Source organism: Mauremys reevesii, linkage group 10 (assembly GCF_016161935.1).
Source record: "Mauremys reevesii isolate NIE-2019 linkage group 10, ASM1616193v1, whole genome shotgun sequence".
Classification (NCBI taxonomy): Eukaryota; Metazoa; Chordata; order Testudines; family Geoemydidae; genus Mauremys; species Mauremys reevesii.
This window is the reverse complement of record NC_052632.1, coordinates 25,643,190-25,665,702: the sequence shown is the minus strand read 5'-3', so window position 1 is coordinate 25,665,702 and position 22,513 is coordinate 25,643,190. Positions and strand designations below refer to the sequence as shown.

Genomic DNA, 22,513 nt, shown 5'->3' with positions numbered 1-22,513 from the left:
CGGCTGCTATTACCTTTTTTTAAAAGGCAAATGACATGGACTTTACAAGATGCTGCCTTACAAGAAATAACTTTTTGAAATCCTGTAATTCAGAGCCCCATGCTCCCCTCCATGGCTACACACAGAAGAGAGAAGCACCATCATGCAACATGCTCTCCCCCACGCAACACCACAGAAGCCCATCCTCCATGGAGGTTCTGCAGGGGTCCAACTTTTATGGAACTGAAAGGGGCAAGTAATTGTGCCAGCTGGTCTCTTCCAGATTTTCCTGCACCCAAATCTGCAACCTCAAACTATATTAGATTGTGTTGCTGCTCCCTTCACACCCTGTACCACCTCACGCACCCTTTCTAGGAGGGAGGGGGATAAATAGCAGGAGTTAGCCACATCACGGAGAGAGACGGAAACAGCTTCTGCAGGAGCCATCTGTGAAAATGCCCCGTGCCTCCTGCAGATTCTCCAAGACTCACATTGATCTCAGAGGATTTGCTGATTGAGGGCTTGGCTACACTCGAAACTCCAAAGCACTGCCGAGGGAGCGCTCCCGCGGCAGCGCTTTGAAGTGCGAGTGTGGTCGCAGCGCCAGCGCTCGGAGAGAGCTCTCCCAGCGCTGCACGTACTCCACCTCCCTGTGGAGATTAGCGTACAGCACTGCGAGCCGTGCTCCCAGCGCTGGGGCACTGTATACACTGGCGCTTTACAGCACTGTAACTTGCTGCGCTCAGGGGGGTGTTTTTTCACACCCCCGAGTGAGAAAGTTGCAGCGCTGTAAAGCGCCAGTGTAGCCAAGCCCTAAGGCTTCTTACATGGGAGAGTCAGGGGAAGGACATACCATGCCCCTTCAATAGAAGAGCAGTAGTAAACCAACACCTGAAGAGGAGAATGGAGCCCTAAATAGGGTTGCCAGGTGTCCGGTTTTCAACCGAAACACCTGATCAAAAAAGGACCTTGGCGACTCCACCATTAAAAATCCAGTTGGTACAGGCTGGCAGACTCCCTACCCGTCTCCGTGCAGCTCCCGGGAAGTGGCCAGCATGTCCCTCTGGCTCCTAGGGGTAGGGGTGGCCAAGGGGGCTTCACGCAATGCCCCTGCCCCGAGCACTCGCTCTGCAGCTCCCATTGGCTGGGAACCACAGCCAATGGGAGCTACGGTGGTAGCGCCTATGGGCAGGAGCCGGAAGAACAGCCACTTCCCAGGAGCCACCTTAAGTAAGTGCCACCTGGAGCCTGCACCTCAAACCGCTCCCACACCCCAACCCCTGTCCTAGCTCGGAACCCCCTCCCACACCGAAACTCCCTCCTGGAGCCTGCCCCCCTGCCCCAGCCCAGAGCCCCCTCCTGCATCCCAAATCCTTCATACCCACCCCAGAGCCCATACCCCCAGCTGGAACCCTCACCCCCACTCGCACCCCAAACCGCTGCCCCAGCCCAGTGAAAATGAGCAACTGAGTGAGGGTGCGGGAGAGCGAGCGATGGAGGGAGGGGGAATGGAGTGAGCAGGGGCGTGGCCTCGGAGAAGGGGCAGGGCAGGGACAAGGGTGTTCAGGTTTGTGTGATTAGAAAGTTGGCAACCCTAGCCCTAAATCTTTACATGCCTACTGACAATTCTGAGCCGTTAGGGTCTAGTATGGCAAATGACATTCAGTTACATCATAGTTATTTTCAATTAATCTTTTTAGTGTTTTTGCTAATTCACTGCCCATAGTATTTAACCGCTGCAGTAACACAGTCTTTACTATATCAGGTTAGATTTCTGACCCATCAAGTCTAGCATCCTACCTCAAAGAGCGGCCTCTATTTGATGCTTCAAAGGAATGTGGAAAATAACCTTTGATGCACCCAGCCAACTGTGCAAGGCTGAGTTGGGGTAAAACATTCCTTCCTGACCTTTGCATTCATCAACTGATGCCCTGAGGCATAAGATTTGACTAATCCTATTTTAGCATGAGGTTAAAATTATTTAAAAATTCAGCTACAGTATTCATATCTCTGGACTGTTATAAATCCAAAAGACTGACTAAATGATGTTTGCCTGCTATTAATTCAACTGAGTGACTTCTTGTTCTTGTATTATTTTGATTTTTACTGCACCTAACTCATACACTAAAGCTAAGAACAAAATATGCAAAAATTGTCAAACAAGTATCATATAGAAAACTGAAGATTATAAAGCTTTAGGTAATGAAAAGCTGGGGGGGGAAGAACAGACTACCACTGTATGCAGTAGTGTTTCCCCACACTGAAAAACCAAAAAAGGATTAGAAAATTTGGCCCAGTAGCTTAACACAAAATAGATCTGACCTTTTAAAACTAAGCAAGGGATTCTCTATGCAGCAAACTAATAAGCTGGCATCAGTGATGCCATGCAGCAACTAACTATGTGCTAGTAGAACTAGCTACTAGGTTCTGTGGGTGGGTAATGTGGGATCTCTGGACAAGTTTATCCCTATCCACTCACAAATGACTAAGAGCCACCCTGAATGAGGTAGAGTGTTAGGTCAATGTTAGGTCAATGTGTTAGGTCAATGTTAAAATGGCGGTGCAAAGTGAAAAACAGACAGAAGACTATTCTGGGAGAAGGAAGAGTTCTTGGCACTTAGTACAAAGCAAGGGAAACAGACAACACAGTATGTGGAAGGGCCAAAAAACTGCATTAAGAACACCACGGTGAAACTTATAGACAGTCCTTGCTAACATATCCGGGTGGATATGTTACTACTCAATCCCGCCTATGATGTGAGAGCTCTGCAAGGAGAACATGTGTTTGGGTAGGTTGTGTAGTCCCTTTGGCCTTTAGGATGGGACGTTAGAATTTTCAGGAATTGGGTTGGCCTACAGTGGGGACTGACCTGAGGCAGGTGATTTAATTTAATCTCCTGGGAGTGGGAGTCCCAAGAGGTCGGGAGAACAGTGGGATTTGATGGTTGTGGATCTGGGATTAGGCTATTGTGATGCTGAAATATGGCTAAGTCATGATGAAACCCGGCAATTTCTAGCGGGCAGCTGGAATGATCCAAAAAATCAGCATCTTTCCGGTGTTTCTCTTCTCCCTGACTCAAATTAACTTTTCATTCTGCACCTAGCATACTTTTGTCTCTATAGAAATTATATAATAAATAGCATCCATCCCCCAAAATTATCAGAGAGGATAGCACACTATGGATTCAAATCAATAATATTTCAATAAGACTTCCAGAGCAGGCTTTGTGTGCTCCTGTACTAAACTCTGGCCCTGCCAGGCCAATGTCTTCAGAGCCTCTGCAAACTGCCACTCCCTGCCCCAAGGGCCAAGATCCAAGTTTTCAAAAGGCTTTTAACCGAGAAGCTGCTACAGTATTTCATCTAATGGCTTTTCAAAGAGAGCACCTCTGACTGCAGACTCTTGGCAGACAACTGTGGAAAGAAGTGAACTTGAGAATTATTATATGACTGGTCAGCTTTTCTGATGGTGACATCAAACAACTACCTAACGCTTCACTTGATGAAGAACAGGAAATTAGACCAATGGGTTTTAAAATATTTGCTTCCTTTTGTGAGCAGCCAAGAAAAGCTTCACATCCCAGCTTCTCTCCCTACCCAAATGGAATGAAATACCCTGTGACAGATTTCATACTTGCAAAATCACGGGTAGCCAGGACCCCAGACTATACCGCATGTATTATTCACAACTCAGAAAGCAGCAGAACTACTACCTCACTGAAAGATTTATGCTTGGTATCACACACTGATGGGAGACCAAATCAAGGCTGAAGGCCACCTTGAAGACTGGGATGGTTTATGATGACATGCAGAATACAAGCATACTATTGTTAATTCTACAAACTTCACACAAAATTGCATTAGTGTTCTATATTCTGCACAAAATGTTATAGAGATGAGATCACTTTGAAACCGAGCATTGATGCTCCTTCAATCCATCAATTCAACATATAAAACTATCCTCACAATCCTGAAACTTCTAGAAGAAGACGACCTGCAGTTCTCAGCTACCACTGAACTTAAAGCAGGGCCAGTCCTGAGTTTTACAGGAAATCTATGTAAAGTAACCCCACCTAGCAAGCAATCCCTTCATCTATGACCAGGTTTCCCATCTCTACACAATCATGTTATCCCAGACTCCAGCTGCATTTTTGTAACCCCTCATTGTACCCTTATGAAGGGATCTGCTACCTTATGACCCTCACCCTTGCAAAAGCCAGAAAGCCAGGAGACTGAGCCAAAGCCAATTTTCCAGATGGGAAGCATAATTTGGAAATTAATTCTCTGCTACGACATGCAGGCATCAGACAGGAGAGCCTGAGCTGGTGCCCTGGCTACTAGGTTCTGTGGGTGGGTAATGTGGGATCTCTGGACAAGTTTATCCCTATCCACTCACAAATGAGTGAGAGCCACCCTGAATGAGGTAGAGTCCCATGTGTGACATTTTGTGCAGATTATTTAATAAGAATTTGCATATAACCATAAATTTCAGCTGTGAAGACACAGTGCTGGTGAAAGACACTGGACTGTGTGCCCTGGTGAATTAAGCCCTCTGTTTATCCAACAGGCCTCAGCAGGGCTATCTTCTCACATACACTGCCCTGGAAGCATGCCTCAGTCCAGATCGGGGAGGTGGAAGAGAATATCTTCTAGAGGAATAGGAGTAGTTCAGTTTCCATGGTCTATGGCATGCAGTTCTTGGCCTCTGCTGACTCTGCCAGTTGGTGTAAAATTAAAGCTGGCTAGAAAACCATCTTGCCCCCCTGAGAAAAATTTCAAATTTTTTAAAAACGTTAATCACGATTTGGGACGAAAGGTCAAAAAGTGGAATACCAAGGAGCCAGGAACCATGGGAGCCCAGGGAGGCTCAAGAGCTGTGATGTGGGAGCCAAAACTGAGACCCTCCAAACTAATCACACTATCCATACTAGCAACTTACAGGTGAAAGGCTCCATTTCACCTTAGAAAAGTCCTGAGACATCCAAGCCCCAAGTAAATCCTAATATCATACCTTCAAAAATGAGGACAGCTATCTGGGAAAAAAAATGAATTTATTAAATCAAGTTCTGACATTTAAGATGCTTGCACAAACAGGTTGGTTCATTCTCTGCTCACACAAGCAAAATCTCCTACATCCTGCTTTCAGTCTTCCTCAAACTCTATAATTAAGTGCACCACCCTGTTCTTGAAGGAACAGCTCTCATTAACCAAAATATTATTACTATACATATAACAATAAAGCAAATATTAACATAATATCCAACTTCACCTCTAAATACAATATTTTCCAGTATGAAATCAACTGTAACTATTCTGAAGCCCTTGCACTTCTGAATTTCCCCTACAGCAGTTTGAACACAGCTCAAACACATACAGGAGTTGTTGTTCAGGCCCCATATTCTCCTATGGGCCAGGCTCCATGGGGGACTACCTTTCCCAAAACTGTAATGCAGCTTTCCCTTTGACCAAGCTATGTGTTACCATCACGGGAGTCACATGACTCCAGGTTTGTTATGGGAGATATAGTCCAGCCATGGAGCCTGGCCCATAGGGGAGAATGGGAACATCAGGCTCCTGAATTGCATTTCTCCTAAGGCAATGTGCGATTATGGGAAAATGCAGTTCAATATTGAACTGACTCAAAACAGTTTCCTTTAAACTATTATTTCTTTAAATTACTAATATTCAATCCACTAGTCAGAATTTCAGTGCACTTGTCACCAGGAACAATACAGGAGACTTATCTATTGGCCTTGCTTACTGCAGAAATTAAAGCTTTATATTTTAATTGTAACCTCCTGACTTCTTCCTACAACACACTGAATTATGATGTATTACTGTCATGCTATTAATTTAATGTTATTAAATAAAAAAGCCATCATTTTAATCCAGAAAAAAGGACTTTCCAAATACACCAAATGTTAATCAAAAGCACATCTGTAATTAAATTAAATTCTACCAATTTATAAACCATCATGTATCTAAAATGTAACTGTAAATACAATTTATTCATCTGTAATCTTTCTGTCTCTATTCATCCTGGTCTACATACAGATTTTGTTATCAATATAATAATGTAGGCTGGGGTTGGGGTTTTTTTTAAATGGAAATAGTTATATTAGTACAATCTCCAACGTGGATGCAGTTATACCAGTATCAGTGTGCTTATACCAATATCACTTATTTCCCTTCTAGTACAAGGTAAGCTATAGAAGTATAAAACACTTTTATTCCAGTACAATGGCACCCACACTTGTGGGGTTCTACTATTTTAGCTAGACCAGATAGTTAAAACAGTACAATTTCTCTATATGTACAAGGCCCTACTGATCTTCAAATACTAAAATAAAAAAACAACCCCCCCCAAACCAAACTCTAAATACTTCTCAGTATTAATTGTATATACATACTTACATTCAATTTCTCCTTTGATTTTCTGCCAAACTTACAAAAGAATTGAAGAGAAATGTGTACCCAACTATGCTACTAAGTAGAATTTTGCCTTGGCTATACATGCTGATTTTGTAGAATCCTGTTAAAGTATAACAAAAAAATGGAAACAACTACAGCTGAATAATATGGGCACACTTATAGTTCTAAAAGAAGTTTGTGCTTTCAAATACAATAGCTGGTTTGTATCCAAACATCTGATACGACCCACCGTTTCTCCACAAGAGGTTTTTCGTTGTTTTACTACATTTTCCTCCAATTGTGACTCTTGAAAGCTTTTTATTTTGTTCCAAAATAAATTCTTAATACAGCTCAATATCATCATTATTGTGTAAATAAAGAGAGAGTATCCTGTACATATTTTTAGAGGCCTAGAGGCAAAATCTAAAGTTTGTAAAAGAAAGTCTTTCAGAGAATCTTTCTTACAGAAATGTAAACAATGGCTAGGTCTACACGGGGGTGAGGGAGTGGGGGGGTTGACCTAAGATACGCAAACTGCAGCCCGTGGGAACCACAATTGGCTGAACCTGCAGACACAGCAGGTAAACAAACCGGCCCGGCCCACCAGGGGGCTTACCCTGGCGAGCTGCGTGCCAAAGGTTGCCGATCCCAGTATAACTTATTCCCCTTCATGAACAAGAATAAGGTATAACCATATAACTACCTTTATACCAGTATAACTGTGTGCATCCCACAGGATTTGTATTGCTTTAACTATGCTGGTAGAAGTAAAGCAGCCCAAATTTTGGATATAGACAATTTAAAAAATGCAGGAAAAGATATACCATGATCTATAATAGGAAATAAGAGAACAAGTGGAGTGATGCCTGAAAGAAAGGAATACTTAGCAAGACAGGTAACCAATTACAAATAATAAATAATAAAAGGGCATTCCATGGATAGTCATTAATGGTAACATTTTCATTCAGTCTATTGTAAATGGTACACATTGTTTTATTTCTTTAAATTATGGGGCAGTGGCTGCATAGGTATTTTTCACCTTGGCTAGTGGCTTAGGTCAGATTTACACTAGAAACTTTTGCCACCATAAAAATGTCAGTTAGAAGTGTCATTACCCCTCCGCCCCCAACATTCCTATACCAGCAAAAGCCCTTGTGTAGACAGTTATATTGGCATAAGAGTGCTTTTGCTGGTATAACTTATTTCACTTACAAAACTGGTATAAATTATACCAACAGAAATGCTTTTATGCTAGTATAATCTGTGTCTAGATTAAGAGAGTTTGTTGGTATTGCTATACCGGTATGGTTAAACCGGCAAACCTTTTCTATTGTAGACTAGGCTATAAGTCCTCAGACTAGTGTCAGGTAAATTAGTCAAGTCTTGCACGAAGCTTGATAGTGCTAAACCAACCCCGTGATTTGTATTCAGAAATAAAGGCTCTTGCTGCTGGAGCAACCTGGAGAGCACAGGTGTAACATTTTTCCCATGTAAGTAACACTGCTAACTAATGCCCCCGTCCCAAAAATGACTGCATATTGCCACATTTGCTATACCCACACTGAGCCCTTCAAAGGGGCTTAATGCAGCTAGTACAAGGTTCTCATCACTGAAAGTAGCTTCCCCCCTCCCCACAGTAAAGCTCAAACTTTATCATTTTTGCATATGGTGCCTTTTTACTTTGAAACTAAGCAAAATCTGTTCATCTATGTTTGTATTAACATGAGGGTAATAAGTGTGTGTGTTCACATGTGCATACTTTTCTACTTTAAACAGATTTTTAAGACTTCTTGTCCTAAGATAGCTCAAAAAGTGCTAAAAGTTTCCAAATGGTTGCTTCTTGCTGAGAACTATTTTCTGGGAAAGGTGTGTGTGTGTGTGTTATAATACTGGATTTATGAACATTGCCATTTTTAACCAACTAGTCACATTTTCATTGTTATAGTATCTGTACTTATAATTTTTAATTCTATGTTTAGGTACCATTAGAATGGGGAATGTGTCTAATGTAAAATTGAGGATTCCTAAATTCCTGCATTCTGGCTTCTGTCATGCGCAGATCTTTGAGTGTCACGGGGCTATCTGAATATTAATGACTTTTAGCATTCCTGCATGACAGAGCACAGGGGGACCCTGTAGAAGTCAGTGAATGTGCTAATGACTCCGACATCATCTGCTGTGACCAACCACATTGAGTTTTTGTCTTTTAAATGAAAGCATTTTGCAGAAAGTCTCACCATCACTTTCCCCCAGGACAGAGGAATGCTACATTGGCCTTCTAGTACAACAAGAAATGTTACAAAATAAGTGGACATGAAAAAGGCACCCTTATTACGCCACATCTGAAATTAAGGTTTACATTCTAAATTGAATAGTGTGTCTCAGCAGAACAAATAATGGAACAATGTAATTCAAATACAGCGGATTCAATGCTTAGTTAGAGGCACATGTGGAAAAACTAAGTATTTAAAGTGAATTTTAAATGTTTGGCTGTGGATTTCATCATCCATTCCGTTCTACTTAAAAAAGAACTACACTTGGATAAACTCCTTCAATGAGACTGCCAACCCTGTTGGCAGAGATGGTACAAGGTCAGAGCAAAATCACTGTGCTATAATCCCAAACACTGGGGACTCCATGACTACCACTTCACTAAATCTTTTACACCTGCAGTCCTACTATTAGTTTCTCAAGTTTAAACATTAAATTACAATATTCAACCAGAGAAAAATTTTGCCATTTAGATTTATCTCCACTAACACACAGGTGAGGTCACAATAGATTCTGAAGTTTGTTAATCTGCTCAGATGAACATGTCTGAAATAATTATTCTATGGGCAAGTAATATTTTTCACTTATGGCAACATAAATAGTAAGCCAACAATTTCTGTTGGGGTTAGAAAAATCCCTTCACCTGAGGCGAATAGGAAACATTTTCACCTACAGGATCTAAGATTTCAAGAAAGAAAAAAACCTAAAACAGCAGCAAATCAATAAAGTGCTGTCTTCCTGAGTCTGCAGCCAGCCAGCCCGCCCCAATGCCTCTGCTGCTACTCACTGCTTTACCAAGATGCCACAGAGGGGAAACCAACCACCGTTGGTTCTCAATATTGTTACTGAAAAATCTGTTGTCATCAGTGAAACTAACAGGAATCTTGTTAATTTTTCTGCAGTGTGAGGATAAGCAGCAACGGTAGGCAAGAGAACTGTTCATTGAGGATATTGATTCAGACACAAGAGCTGGGATAAGAGTACCACAGTCCCCGTTTTCCCACTTAGGGTATGTCTACACTGCAGATGAAAGCAAGCCTCCCAGCCTGGGAAGACAGGCTCATGCTAGTGGAGCTTGAGCTAGTGTGTCAAAAATAGTAGTATGGATGTTGCTGGCTGGAGCTCAGGCTCTCAAGTCCACCCTACGTTTAGAAAGCAGGGGCTGGGAGAAATCACAGAGAAAGAATGCTCTGTCTCCAGAAAGAAAAACACTTCCTGGCAGGACAGACTTTAAATTTATCAGACACCCACTTGGCAAAAAGATGTTAGTCATCAAAAATTATACAGGGACAGTACCCTGGCCTCCCACAGAAACACCCATGGAGGGGAACTCCATTGGAGGAAATCACCACACACATCAGCATGTGTGTGTAGCACTGAGCAAGTCTGGAGGCTGCAGGAGGCCTGTGCATCTGCCCCTGGCAGACTTCCTCCTGGGACGGGACAGCTCTGAAAAGTTACTAAAGCCTTGTGGTATGTTTTTGTTCTTATTGTTTTCAAACTAATTTCCACAGATCTCAGGAGAGAGAATTTTCATCCTTTTGGACTGCACATCCCTTCCCCCAGCGGAAACCTCTGCAGAGTTCAGAATGGGGGTGGGAATGGCAGCTGCCTGCATTCCCCCCTTCCTTGAGCAGATCTAGAGAGCATGATCAGCACCCTGACAAGAACCCCAGGAACTGGGATTAGTTTCCCACCTGAGTGTTGCACCTGGATAACAATATTCCTCATCTTTAATACCAGTCTTCAGCTAGTACGTTTAGTCCTCCGGCTGTAAGTGTCTAACCCGATTTCCAAGTCGTATGCCTGGATGGGTATGAGTGGGTGGAAGAAAGACAGGGATAAATGATGGGATAAATGAGAAAAGAAAAGCATGACATGAAAAGTATGATTTGGGGAAGAAATGGGAGAAAAAAAGAAAAATGGGGGAGGAAGTAGAGAATGTAATTAATGTGTTGGGGAGTGGAAGACAAAGGAGTCAGAAGAAAGAGAGAAACAGGACACTGAAGACAAAAAGATAGGAAAAGATACATCATGATCTATGGTAGGAAAGACAGAAATTATGTGGAATACAAAACCAAGAGAGATCCTTAGGGTGCGAGCTCTAAAGAGTAGGCACTGTGCCTTCTCACCTGTCTGGAAAGTCCCTAACAGACAGTGGGCAATAAATAAGGAAATAAATTAAACTGGGTTAATCAAATAGTAATCAACAAATTATCTGAGGAATTTTACCAGCATTAATGTTGAATAATAATTCAACATACACTTTTTTCACAGTATTCATCGAGCTCTGCAGCTTGTCAAACTAGCTGGTGAAAATATTATCGGACAAATTCTGGTGCAGTGCTTTGAATGTACTAAAATATTTTACTATCTGTAGTACTACTTACAATTGTTCAAATATATTACATAGACAAAATGACTGAAAATGTTACATTTATATACAGTACACACCTGTCATTTTAAATTGCAGGATGCATAGCTTTGGGGAAGGAGGAGCATAGTCTTTGGACATTACAGCACGGGTATTATTCACCCATGCGAGTACGCGCAGTCCTCAGGCTAGAAGTTGTCAGTTAAGGGTTTCAAGTTGTGCTCCATAATCACAAACCCAAAGATCCCATTTAGTAACAACCACCATATATCAGAGACAATACACCTTAACCTTAACTCTGCCCTAATAGGGATGCCAGCTTTCCACTAATCCTTTATCTAAACTCCCTAACACCACCAAACAGATCACTATCTTTTCTGCACAGTTCTGGAAAATCCTGTTCACTCACATTTGGAGTCTGGCATCCCTGCTGGGACAAAGTTAAGGGGGTAGTGTGCTGTCAAAGATGCATGGTGGTGGTCCTAGTAATGAAGTGTGTGTCTGTGAATGGAGGAGCAGAGGGCCATATTTTTCATTTCTGTGTTTTTGTGCTTAACTATGTGATTTATAGACCAGACATAACTGACAAATAATGTAATGTTATTGTGTATTAATTCTCCAGGTTTTTTAGACTGCGAAAATCTCTTCAATACAACAGTGGTTACGTTAGATGAGAATAGGATCTTTGTGAACATGTCCAGCCAGCTCAGGAGCTCCGCTTTCATTAAGATACTTTTCTTCATGAAAAGTCAGTGCTTTGTTGAAGATCTTCATCTACAACAGTGATTCTCAAACTTCTGTACTGGTGACCCCTTTCACATAGCAAGCCTCTGAGTGTGACCTACCCCCCTATAAATTAAAAAACACTTTTTAATATATTTAATACCATTATAAATGCTGGAGGCAAAGCGGAGTTTGGGGTGGAGGCTGATAGCTCACGACCCCGCCATGTAATAACCTCGTGACCCTCTAAGGGGTCCCAACCCCCCGTTTGAGAACCCCTGATCTACAACATAACGCAAATGCTATTGGCCTAGAAAATTCACTCTCATACACCATGTTATACCCTGAAACACTCAGCACTTTTCAGACTCAGGCTCATAATGTGCCTAGTATTAGGGGCCTATTTTAAAATTTCCATCACAATACTGGCTGGAAGGGCTAGACATTACTGTTATGTCATTATTGCTATGGTAATGGATTTAGAAGCCAGACTGGTAAAATACCATGGTGTGGAGAGTGAAACTAAGCCAATTTCTACTTTTGGCTAACTTATAAGAAAAAGAACACAATTTTGCCTGAAAGAACACAGGGTACTTCCTTAATATTACACTTTAACTTCATGGCAAAGTTCAAAAATTCGGAGCTGATTTTAAGCCAGGCTGCATCAATAAACCACAAAAACTTAACAATGCATTGAACGTGTCATTTATCAATATTAGTTGTTAGGTAACCACAGTACAAGAGGTACAAGTAAATATTACAGTAAAACTAAAAACAGACTCTCATATATGTTTCTAAGGTTAGCTCTTTATTCTCTCCTTTTCAATTTCCCAAATTCTCATGTGATGGACCCATAACATACATTATAATAAACTTCTTGTATATTTTACAGTTAGCAAACAAGTTACAACCCAATTTTCATTGTAAACCCCACTCATAACTTTCTGAAAAACTCTTTTGGGCTGAAGCTTCCAGTGCTTGACTTCAGTCCAAAGGTTTCTGGAATTTGTGAGCAAAATCTTTTCAATCACTTCCATTTACAAGATGAGGAGAAATTACTTCCTCCGTTCTAGTACTATATAAACTTACATGAACAAGTAACTCAACATGCCTTAACTTTTAGAAGTTCAAACTTCATTTATAGTTAGTCCTCAATAAGAAACATGTCATCTGGAAATGTTGAAAAAATATTTTAACGTTTTAAGTGCATTCACTTGTGCATAAGTGCAGTAAAATATTTCTATTAGGTTTTTGTTGTGTTATTGCCAGTTCACAAACATTGCACAGCTCCACAGTGCAACTGCAAGGGTTCACTACCAAACTCTTCTCCTTCTATATTTAAGAAGAAGAAAAATTGCAGTAATATACTGTAGGTAAAGACCCTGATCCTGCAAAGGCTTACATATGCAAATAGTCTAAATGTAGGACTCATGTTTGTACATGAACTTTAAAAAGCATCTAAAAAGTCAGGAAATTCAGATGTTAAGGCTTAAATAACTATATTAACGTGTCCATATTACATATGTAGCATTTTTTAATTAGTAGGCTGTTAGTGTAAGTTATACATTTATATGGACAAATTAACTTTGCTAACACAACCTGATCCTTTCATTTACTAACTGTGAGAGTTTGACTTCACAACATTAATGCCATGTATGTTTTTGCATATCATATAACAATCTTATGTGAAGCTGGAGTGCAATTCCTACTGAAAGCATTAAATTACAAAATTAGTTTAAAAATAAGTCTAGAACGTTGACAGAATAGATCATTTGATGGTATATGAACCTAGGGTTCCTACATGCTAAAATAATACAAATAATAGTAGTAATATTATTTAAAGAGGAACTTATTCTTTTTGTAATGAAAAGATTCTTCTTGTCATCTACTGTCACAACATTACATAGTAAAGACACTACAATTAAAGTTTTGCTAGTGTTTCAATTACGAAATCCTTGTTTTCACATTGTTATACACCATTTTAAATTACAGGTTTCTGCAGGTTCCTAGCCTTTACATATTTGATCAGTTTACAATACAAACAGCTTGTTTCCATAGTAAGAACAGAAAACAGGAGGGGCACAGAAGCTTAACTTTTTGGCCTATGCTAACTAATTGGCTTACTACCAGTTTGTAAAAACATTTATCTCATGTTGCTCTATGACCAAAGGGTTAAGTATTCAAGTCAGAGGTCATGCCATTTCACCTTTACATTCCAGATGACATGGCAGCCTCCAGGCAAACTAACTTTAACCCTGTTCCCCAAAAGATCCACTTTTAGCTATTTAGTGTGAGTAGGACTTTGAATAGACATTATACTCTTATTCACCATATGTTTCATCCTGCTATTAAGGTAAACTTCTAGGACTGCACAGAAATGAAATTGATTGCATCCATGGCCCAGTTCTGAGGAAGCCACCTATTAGGGTATGTCTATATTATGTTTTTAAACCTGCAACAGCGAGTCTCAAAGAGGCTCTGGGGCCTGGGGAGAAGGGTGACCTTCAGGACCCAAGTACCGGCCTGAGTCATAATGTCTACCTGCTGGTTTTAGCAATGTAGCACAACCCCACCCAGGCTCTGAGACTCGCTGCCACAGGTTTCAAAACGTAGCATAGACATACCTTAGAGCAGGGGTGGATAACCTGAGCCTGAGAAGCAGCCAGAATTTACCAATGTACATTGCCAAAGAGCCACAGTTACACGTCAGCAGCCCCCCATCAGCTCCCCCGCCCTCTCCCAGCACCTTCCGCCCACCGCCAATCAGCACCTCCCCCTTCCTCCCCATCAGCTGTTTTGTGGAGTGCAGAAGGCTGGGGGGGGGGGGAGGGGAGGAGCAAGGGCATGGCAGGCTCAGGGGAGAGGGCGGGAAGATGTGGAGTGGGGGCAGGGCCTGTGGCAGAGCCAGGGGTTGAACAGTGAGCACCCTCTGGCACATTGGAAAGCTGGTGCCTGTAGCTCCAGCCCCAGAGTCGGTGCCTATACAAGGAGCCGCATATTAACTTCTGAACAACCACACGTGGCTCCGGAGCCACAGGTTGGCCACCCCTGCCTTAGAGAGTTAAGTTCCATTTCTTCCACATGTCCATTGTAAAGGGAAACCCACTGTGACATTTTACACGCCAGTGGAGTGCTCTGACCTCCCCATATTCATCATTTGCATATAACTGTGATATTGCATATAAAGCATATCTTGTAAGGTATGATGGGAAAGGTTATGATCTTCTGAAACACACAGTTCCATCTAAATATATATATCATTAATGCATATGAAATTGTGAGAATTGTGTTTTATGGCTGTCACTAGAATATGCTGTGGGTTTGGGAAGTGCCCAGATACTAGCTTCCTAAAGACAATAACCAGGGGGATAACCAATGCCCGGGTGGGTGTCGAACAACCATCAACAGCCATTGTCCAGCAAGACAGCTACAATGCAATGACTCACTTGCACAAGGTCACACCAGGGGAATTGCTCAACCTTGCCTGGTGACTCAGCAATGCCCACAGACATGCCTGGACTTGTGTTCTCCAAGCACATGGACTAAGGGTATAAAACAGAACACAGTGGCTCCACGCTTGGCCTTTTCTCCTCTCCCCAACCATGCTGCAAACAACAAGGACACTGAGACACTGAAGACTCCAACAGAGGAATACAGAAACCTGTATTCTATGAACTGCAATATCTAGTGGGATGAGAAAACTGTTTAATCTAGATGTTGCCCAGCCTAACAGGGTTGAGAGTGCAGACTGCATGATTTTATTTTATTCTGGTAACCACTCTGACTTTTTGCCTATCACTTATAATCACTTAAAATCTGTCTTTTTGCAGTCAATAAACTTGTTTTACTGTTTATCTTTACCAGTTAGTTTGCCTGAAGTGTTTGGTAAATCTGCTCATGTTTACAAAGGCTGGTGTATATATATATATTCCATTGATGAAGTGGTGAACCAATTAATAAGCTTACAAGACTGTATATTCCTGAGGTACAAGGCTGGTAGCTGGGAGGGTGGGGGGATCTGGCTGGTGCCTTTCTCTGTGTGATTCATGAGTGGCTCCGCGAGCATTCATGCAATCTAGCAACTGGATGTGGGGCTCTACATGCTGTTGTGCTGAGTGATAACAGCCTGGTGGGGTCTGTTGCTTGTCACTAGCAAAGGAGTGTGAGAGACAGCCCAGGCTGGAGAGTTAAGGGGACACAGTGGTCCCGCAGCCCCAGGTTGCACCCCGGAGATTCCATCACACCCACACAAGTACAATGTTAGGAACAATTATATGTGTGTTATTAGATTATCAGACTTGCACGGATATGATATGTGCTGCTTTGCTAGGTATAAATTTGGATAATATAAATGATTATACCATTTATTAAACTAACAAAAAATAGATATTGTATTAAAAAAAAGGAGCTAATCTGTCATGGAGAATAAGAACATCTACTGTAAGCAGATAAATGCAATGCACATCCATAGATAGGTCGCCTCATCGGTAATCACTTCAAGTTTGTGCATAATACATGTTTCCTGGCTGTGCTAGTGAGGATGACTCATTACTCTTCCATTTCCATTGTTACTTTTTTACATTACTGTAATCTATTTTAGATTACTGTTTTATAGAGTTTGCATTGCACTGACGCTCAAGTAACATTTCATATTCCCTGGGATCAATCCCATGAGCATGTATCCCTGAAAGAAACTTTTTTTAACTAAACAAACACATAGCAACTCTTGCAGAACTTTTCTGAATCTTAGAAATATGAAAAATATTAAGCTATGAAGAAGATACTACCATTTCCTTCATCAGAAACCACTGCAGTGTGTGCAGAACTACACAAACACCAAACGTAAGAAGTAATCTGAAAGATAAACTCACTTCAAAAAACATTTCTAAGCCACTTTATAGAGATAAAATTCTAGATATTTCAAAATATGTTTGTTCACATTATGCATACATAGCAGCACACTAAATATTTTCAAGTTATTTGTGGGTTCTTAGATACTACATTTTGAGAATATTACATTCTATTTTTACACTAAATGTTTAACACCTTATACTTAACTACACAGGTAATTATAACCTTGCTGAATGTTCCTTTTAAGATAGATTTCAGAGGAGTAGCCATGTTAGTCTGTATCAGCAAAAACAACGAGGAGTCCTTGTGGCACCTTAAAGACTAATAAATATAAAGTCAGACTGACTGAACACAAAGAGATACTGAGTAAGGCGCAATCTTGCATTAGCCAGTGCAATGGACTAGGTGATTTAATAATTTTCCTCAATGAATGTATATCTTAGAAGGAGTCCTTGTGGCACCTTTGAAACTAACAAATTTATTGGGCATAAGCTTTCCTGCATCTGATGAAGTGGGTTATAGCCCACAAAAGCTTATGCCCAATAAATTTGTTAGTTTCAAAGGTGCCACAAGGACTCCTTCTAAGATATACATTCATTGAGGAAAATTATTAAATCACCTAGTCCATTGCACTGGCTAATGCAAGATTGCGCCTTACTCAGTATCTCTTTGTGTTCAGTCAGTCTGACTTTATATCACTCCTTAAAATATACTTTTTCCACAAAGCCTTTCAGCAATAACCTACAAGTGCATAATATACATGTGAAAATAAAAAAAACTATATTTCCTGAAATTCTGCCCTTCAACCTAAATTAGCAAGCAATAGCTAAGTTTAGTGGCATTAATGATTGCAGCACAACACATCCTATCCACCCAAAACCCTAAAAGTACGGAAATAAGAACCTAAGGGGAAAGATTGTGCATTCTTTTCTACTTCCACATTGCCTGCAACAATACTGATAACACACTCTAATTCTCTATAAGGCTTTCATTTCCATCTCCAACAGATACCGAAAAGCAATAAATACCCAATTTAATCAAATTTGCAGTTTATCACAAAACTTTTTAATAGTGACCTCATATGCCTGTCTATCAACTATATCAACAATTCAGCACATCTGGCTGTCACACATTCCATGCTTTAGGTAAGCTATTCTGGGTTTTGCATGAGACAATCCAGTGAAAAATTGCTAAAAGGGGTGATTTTAAAAATATTATTCTCTCTTTATTCACTCATTTTTAATCAAACCACCCTGAAAAATTCAAATTGTGCTCAAAGTTTATATTCTATGTTTTGGTATTAGCCATTTAAATAAGATTTTTACAAAGTAAAGGTTTAACACTTCTATTAAACTGAACTCTGTAATGCAACCTTAACTATGGTGCAGCTATTCCAAATAATTGAACTGATTTGTCAGAGTATGATTTCAACACTAATCCTGGCAACTGATCCATTCAGATGTCCATTTGCAGGATCCAAGTCTTATGTTGTACAATCCTTGGGAGAGAGACTATGTCTTCTACATTTGTACAAGTCAAGCACACTGGAAGTGTTGAGGTTAAAAAACAAAACAAAACAAAACAAGCGTCTCCAAGTATGGACTTCCATTACTTCCTTCTGGATACTATTCCATTATCTGCAGCAATGATCCTTTAAAAATATTTTGTGCAAGGTAGAATATTCAGATCATACAGCAAGAAAATTACACTTGGGTGGGGGGGAGAGTACAGGCTAGAGGTAAAAGTTGTGACAAATTGTTCTTCAGCCAGCTGCTGATGCTAGTCCATATTCACCAGAGGCAGCACTGATCTCTCTGTCATGTATACAAACACATACAACGTAACATTCCCATGGTTAACTGAAGGAGGAATGAATAGGCAAATTGTCTTCCAAGACTTTCCTATGCAAGTGAACACACACAAAGCAGGCACAATCCCCTTCTCAAAAATAAGTTAATTCATAGAATAAAAGGGAGATGAAGAAGTCAGAGGTCCCCCCACTTCAGGAATCCCTGGAATCTGCTGAAGAATGTGTGTCTACAAGTTGGCACATCCCCATCTCCACCAAAGGGCCATGGTTCGAGGGTGCTAAGATTATGCCCACACTAACCCTAGCCAAGAGGCAGCCTAGTATGCAACTCCACACCCACACACCTCTGAGATGCATGATAACCCTACCTGTGTTTCCAGCAGCACCGGATCACATGAACTCATCTGAAATCTAAGGGCAGGGCCAACCCCAGCAAGTATATTATTACTATAAGTATCACCAGTGAGCTGCACAGCGGGTATGAAAATACAGTTCCTGCCCAGAGGACTTTACAACAAGGAGGGAAAGTTGGTAAGACACAGGCCTGGTTGCACTGACTTTATTTCCCCCCAAATTCTCCCTGCTTTCCTTGCTATCACTGATTCAGCTCCACCAGTGGCAGCAGAAATTAGAGCTTGATTACTCTTATTTAACATTTCTATTGTCAGAGCCTCAGTGTGGTATGGACTGTACAAACACACAGCGCAGGCAGACTCTGCCCCAAAAGGCTTACATTCCTGCACAGCTGGAGCCAGGTAGCTACTGGCCCTTAACCCCTATACCACGTACCACAATGGTAGAAACACCAGCGTCAGGCTACACTAGCAATCCCACCTTTATGGTCCAGGTGGAGCTGACCCAGGGAAGCAATGCTAAGGGGACACTTCAAAAGCCTGCTGTTGATGCGCTCCTGAAGCAATACTACCAAGGGTGCAATTAACAGCGGTTCCGGGGAGCCTCCTCATTTTTGTCAGATGATTTTATAGGGAGTCTTGTGCTGAGTAGCTGGGGAGTGAGCACTCCGCACCCTTGGCCTGTGGGAAGACGCCGGTGTGAAGAAGAGAAAACCAAACCAGTGAGCACAGCAACTCGGAGCTGGGAGCCACAGAGCAACTTATCAGCCCCAGCTCCGAGCTCACTCAGGCGCCGCACCGCCGATCCCCTTCCTCCGCCCGGGCAGCAGCGCCCCGGCCAGCACGGCCGCGCCCCTCGCCCCGGCCAGCAGCCACCACCCCGTGCCCTGACCCCCGAGGCAGCTCCCACCCGCGCCGGGCAGCCATGCCCGGGCCAGCAGCGCGCCCACCCGCCCTGCCCGGGGCTGCGGGAGCCGCTGGTGCCCGGGGAAAGGGGCTGCGGCCGGGTACGGCCCTTTCCGCTGGGAGGCGGTGACAGAGGCGCCCCGCCGCCCCTCAGCCTGCCTCGTCCCCGGCTCCGCTCGGGCGCTGCGCGCTCTCACCTGCCCGCAGCAGCTCCGCTCCGCGCCCTGCTCGCCGCCCGAGCCAGGCACGATCGCGCCGAGGGCTGAGCACCGACTCCCCGCCTCCACTGACGGGGGAGGGGGCCACCCCGGCCGGGAGACCTCGCCCCCGCCCACCCCGAGCCAGGGAGGAGTCAGGGACGCCGCGGGGCCGGGCAGGTGAGCCGAGCGCGGGGCTCCCCGCTCGGGCAGGGGCAGAGGCGCGGGCCCTGGGGGCTCAGAAGCGCCCAGTGCGGCGGGGGCTGCGGCGCTTTGACTCGCGGTGCCCGGGCTGTGGTAGCCTGTGAGCGCCTCAGGCCAGAGCCTTGGGCTGCCGTGTGCGCACCTCTCGTGTCGTGCGGTGTGTGAGGAAAAACCCCTCGCTCCGGAGCCCGGCTTCACCCCCTGTCAGGCCAGGCTGCAGGAATCTGGAAGGAGCGGGTCAGAAAGAACAACTTCCACGTGAACCAACCCCCCCAGGCCCCAGCACACTCAGCTTTGGGCTGGTTAAAAGTCCAGAGCTCCCTTTTCGCAGCTCCAGCCAGTCTCTGTTTAAAACACGGTTCCGTTCTATTAATTCCAAGGAATGTAAGACACTGATAAGCCGGCCAGAGCTCACGAGGAACAGGGGAAGTACCGCAAAGATAGAGAAGGGTACGTGCAAACCAAACGTTAAGTACAGTAGTAGATGTAGAACATTATTAACCTAGAGAAACAAGACAGTGAGGTGCTCTCCCCCTTAAGAACAAAATAGCAAGTACCCCTAGGAAAACCTGGACAGACAGATGCACTTAAGCATTTGGAAGATTTTCAGAATCACTTCAGCTAGACTAGAAGTCTCACGAGGTCAAGTTTCCGTAATATTTACAGTGTTTCCTGCTTGAAAGAACTGAAGTGACACACATCACACGCTATGGCATTTCTTCAGTGGCTCCTTGCTGAATGTAGGGTGGCCATATTTTCCCAAAGGGAGAATGGGACACCTCACAGGGCTAGCCTGAGGCCGCCCAACCCCTAGCGCAAGCTGTCCCCCCTCCCAGCCCTCTTTGGGGCTGGGAGGGGGACAGCCCCCTCCTACGTGGGGCCGGCCCGAGGCCACCTCTCCCTCCTGAACCCCGCTGCTGCCTGCCCATATGCAGGGCTGGTCAGAGCCCCTCCTCCCCCTCCCGCCACTAGGGTGACCAGATGTCCTGATTTTATAGGGACTGTCCCGATATTTAGGTTTTTTTCTTATATAGGCTCCTATTGCCCCCCAACCCCGTCCCAATTTTTCACACTTGCTGTCTGGTCACCCTACCTGCCACCCACCCTAGGCAGGCCCGAGGCCTCTCTCTCCCACCTGCATGTGGGACCGGCCTGAGCTCCCCTTGCTGCCCACCTACAAGGGGATGGCCCAGCCCAAGCCACTCTCCAGAGCCCTCCCTCCTCTACAGGGCTGGCGTTCTGCTTGCCCCCCTCTTCCCGGCATGTCCCTCTGCTCCTTACTAGAGGTCGCACCCCATTTTTTTTGGCAAAACTGTGCATTTGGAGCACGATGATGAGTTGGCAAGAGCAAAAAGGACAAATACCCAGTTTTGCCAAAAACGGGACAGCTGGGAGAGGGCTCAAAAAAGGGCCCGTCCTGGCCCAAACGGGACGTATGGTCACCCTATGAAGGTTAAATGAGTGCTGATTGCAATACTCCCAAGTGATTAGTATTTCAAGAGAATCAGGAACAAAGTTAACTTTCTGGAACCTCACAAAAGATGCAAGTTGTTTATGTTATCTGAACCAGTCAGCTATTCCAAAGTAAGTAGTGGAATCATGGGATAAGAAAGAGGTCAGACTGATGGCAAGATCATGTCAACTCAACCATTTTGTTAGTGAGGGAAATGTAGTAGGCCTGGTGTAACTATTATTATTTATTTGTATTATCGTAGTACCTAAGAGCCCTAGTCATGGACCAAGACCCTGTTGTGCTAGGTGTTATACATACAAAAGACAGTCCCGGTCCCATATGGTTTACAAGCTAAGTATAAAACAAAGAACAACAGATGGGAGAATACAAGGAAACAATGAGACAATATTAGACATTAGTGTTAAGATGATTTTTTGGGGAAGGAGGAATTCACCATATTTGTAACTATAATACAGAAGACGGCCAGTTACAAAACTGAGCTAAAAAAGAGGTTTAGGGATGATAGACAGTAAGATGAACAGGAGCACATAGTGTGATACAGCTGTACAGAATTGGCCTGTTTTATTAAGATGTATAAACAGATATTTGGGCCAGAAAAAGTAATTCTTCTCTCACTACTACGTTGATAATTTCATTGCTGACTCACTGCATATACTACTGGGGTCTGTACTGGAAATAAAAATCAGTAAAGCTAGAAGGAATCCAAAATAGTTTATAAAATTAAAACTGATGGAGATGATTTTAAGAAACTGGATTTCTGTAGTGTATAGAAGGTGTGTGCCATATTGGTCTATAAGTAGTTGAAAAGAATCTAGCATAAATAGATAGAAAAGAAAGGCAGCTACTACTAAAACACTCAGCAGTCATGACTACCAGTTATTAGTGTGAGTTTATAATAAATCTTTTCATGTTGCCCTACCTATCATGCACTTTTCATTTCTATTGTAGTCTGGCATACTC

The 22,513-nt window shown here is 42.9% G+C and overlaps 1 protein-coding gene across 8 annotated transcripts in view; it reads right to left on the bottom strand.

The window, feature by feature from the left end:
- CGNL1 (cingulin like 1) overlaps positions 1 to 22,513 on the bottom strand; it is a 149,567-nt gene that overhangs the window by 91,978 nt on the left and 35,076 nt on the right. Inside the window, exon 1 of one of the 8 annotated variants that reach the window (XM_039492995.1) lies at positions 22,473 to 22,488. The exons of 4 other annotated variants lie outside the window; for them this stretch is intronic. The gene's annotated coding sequence lies outside the window, so the exon portion shown is untranslated. Of the gene's footprint in view, positions 1 to 19,253; positions 19,270 to 19,875; positions 19,976 to 20,221; positions 20,293 to 22,472; positions 22,489 to 22,513 lie in introns of those variants that run through there. 3 more of the 8 variants (XM_039492994.1, XM_039492991.1, XM_039492998.1) reach the window with 3 other exon arrangements.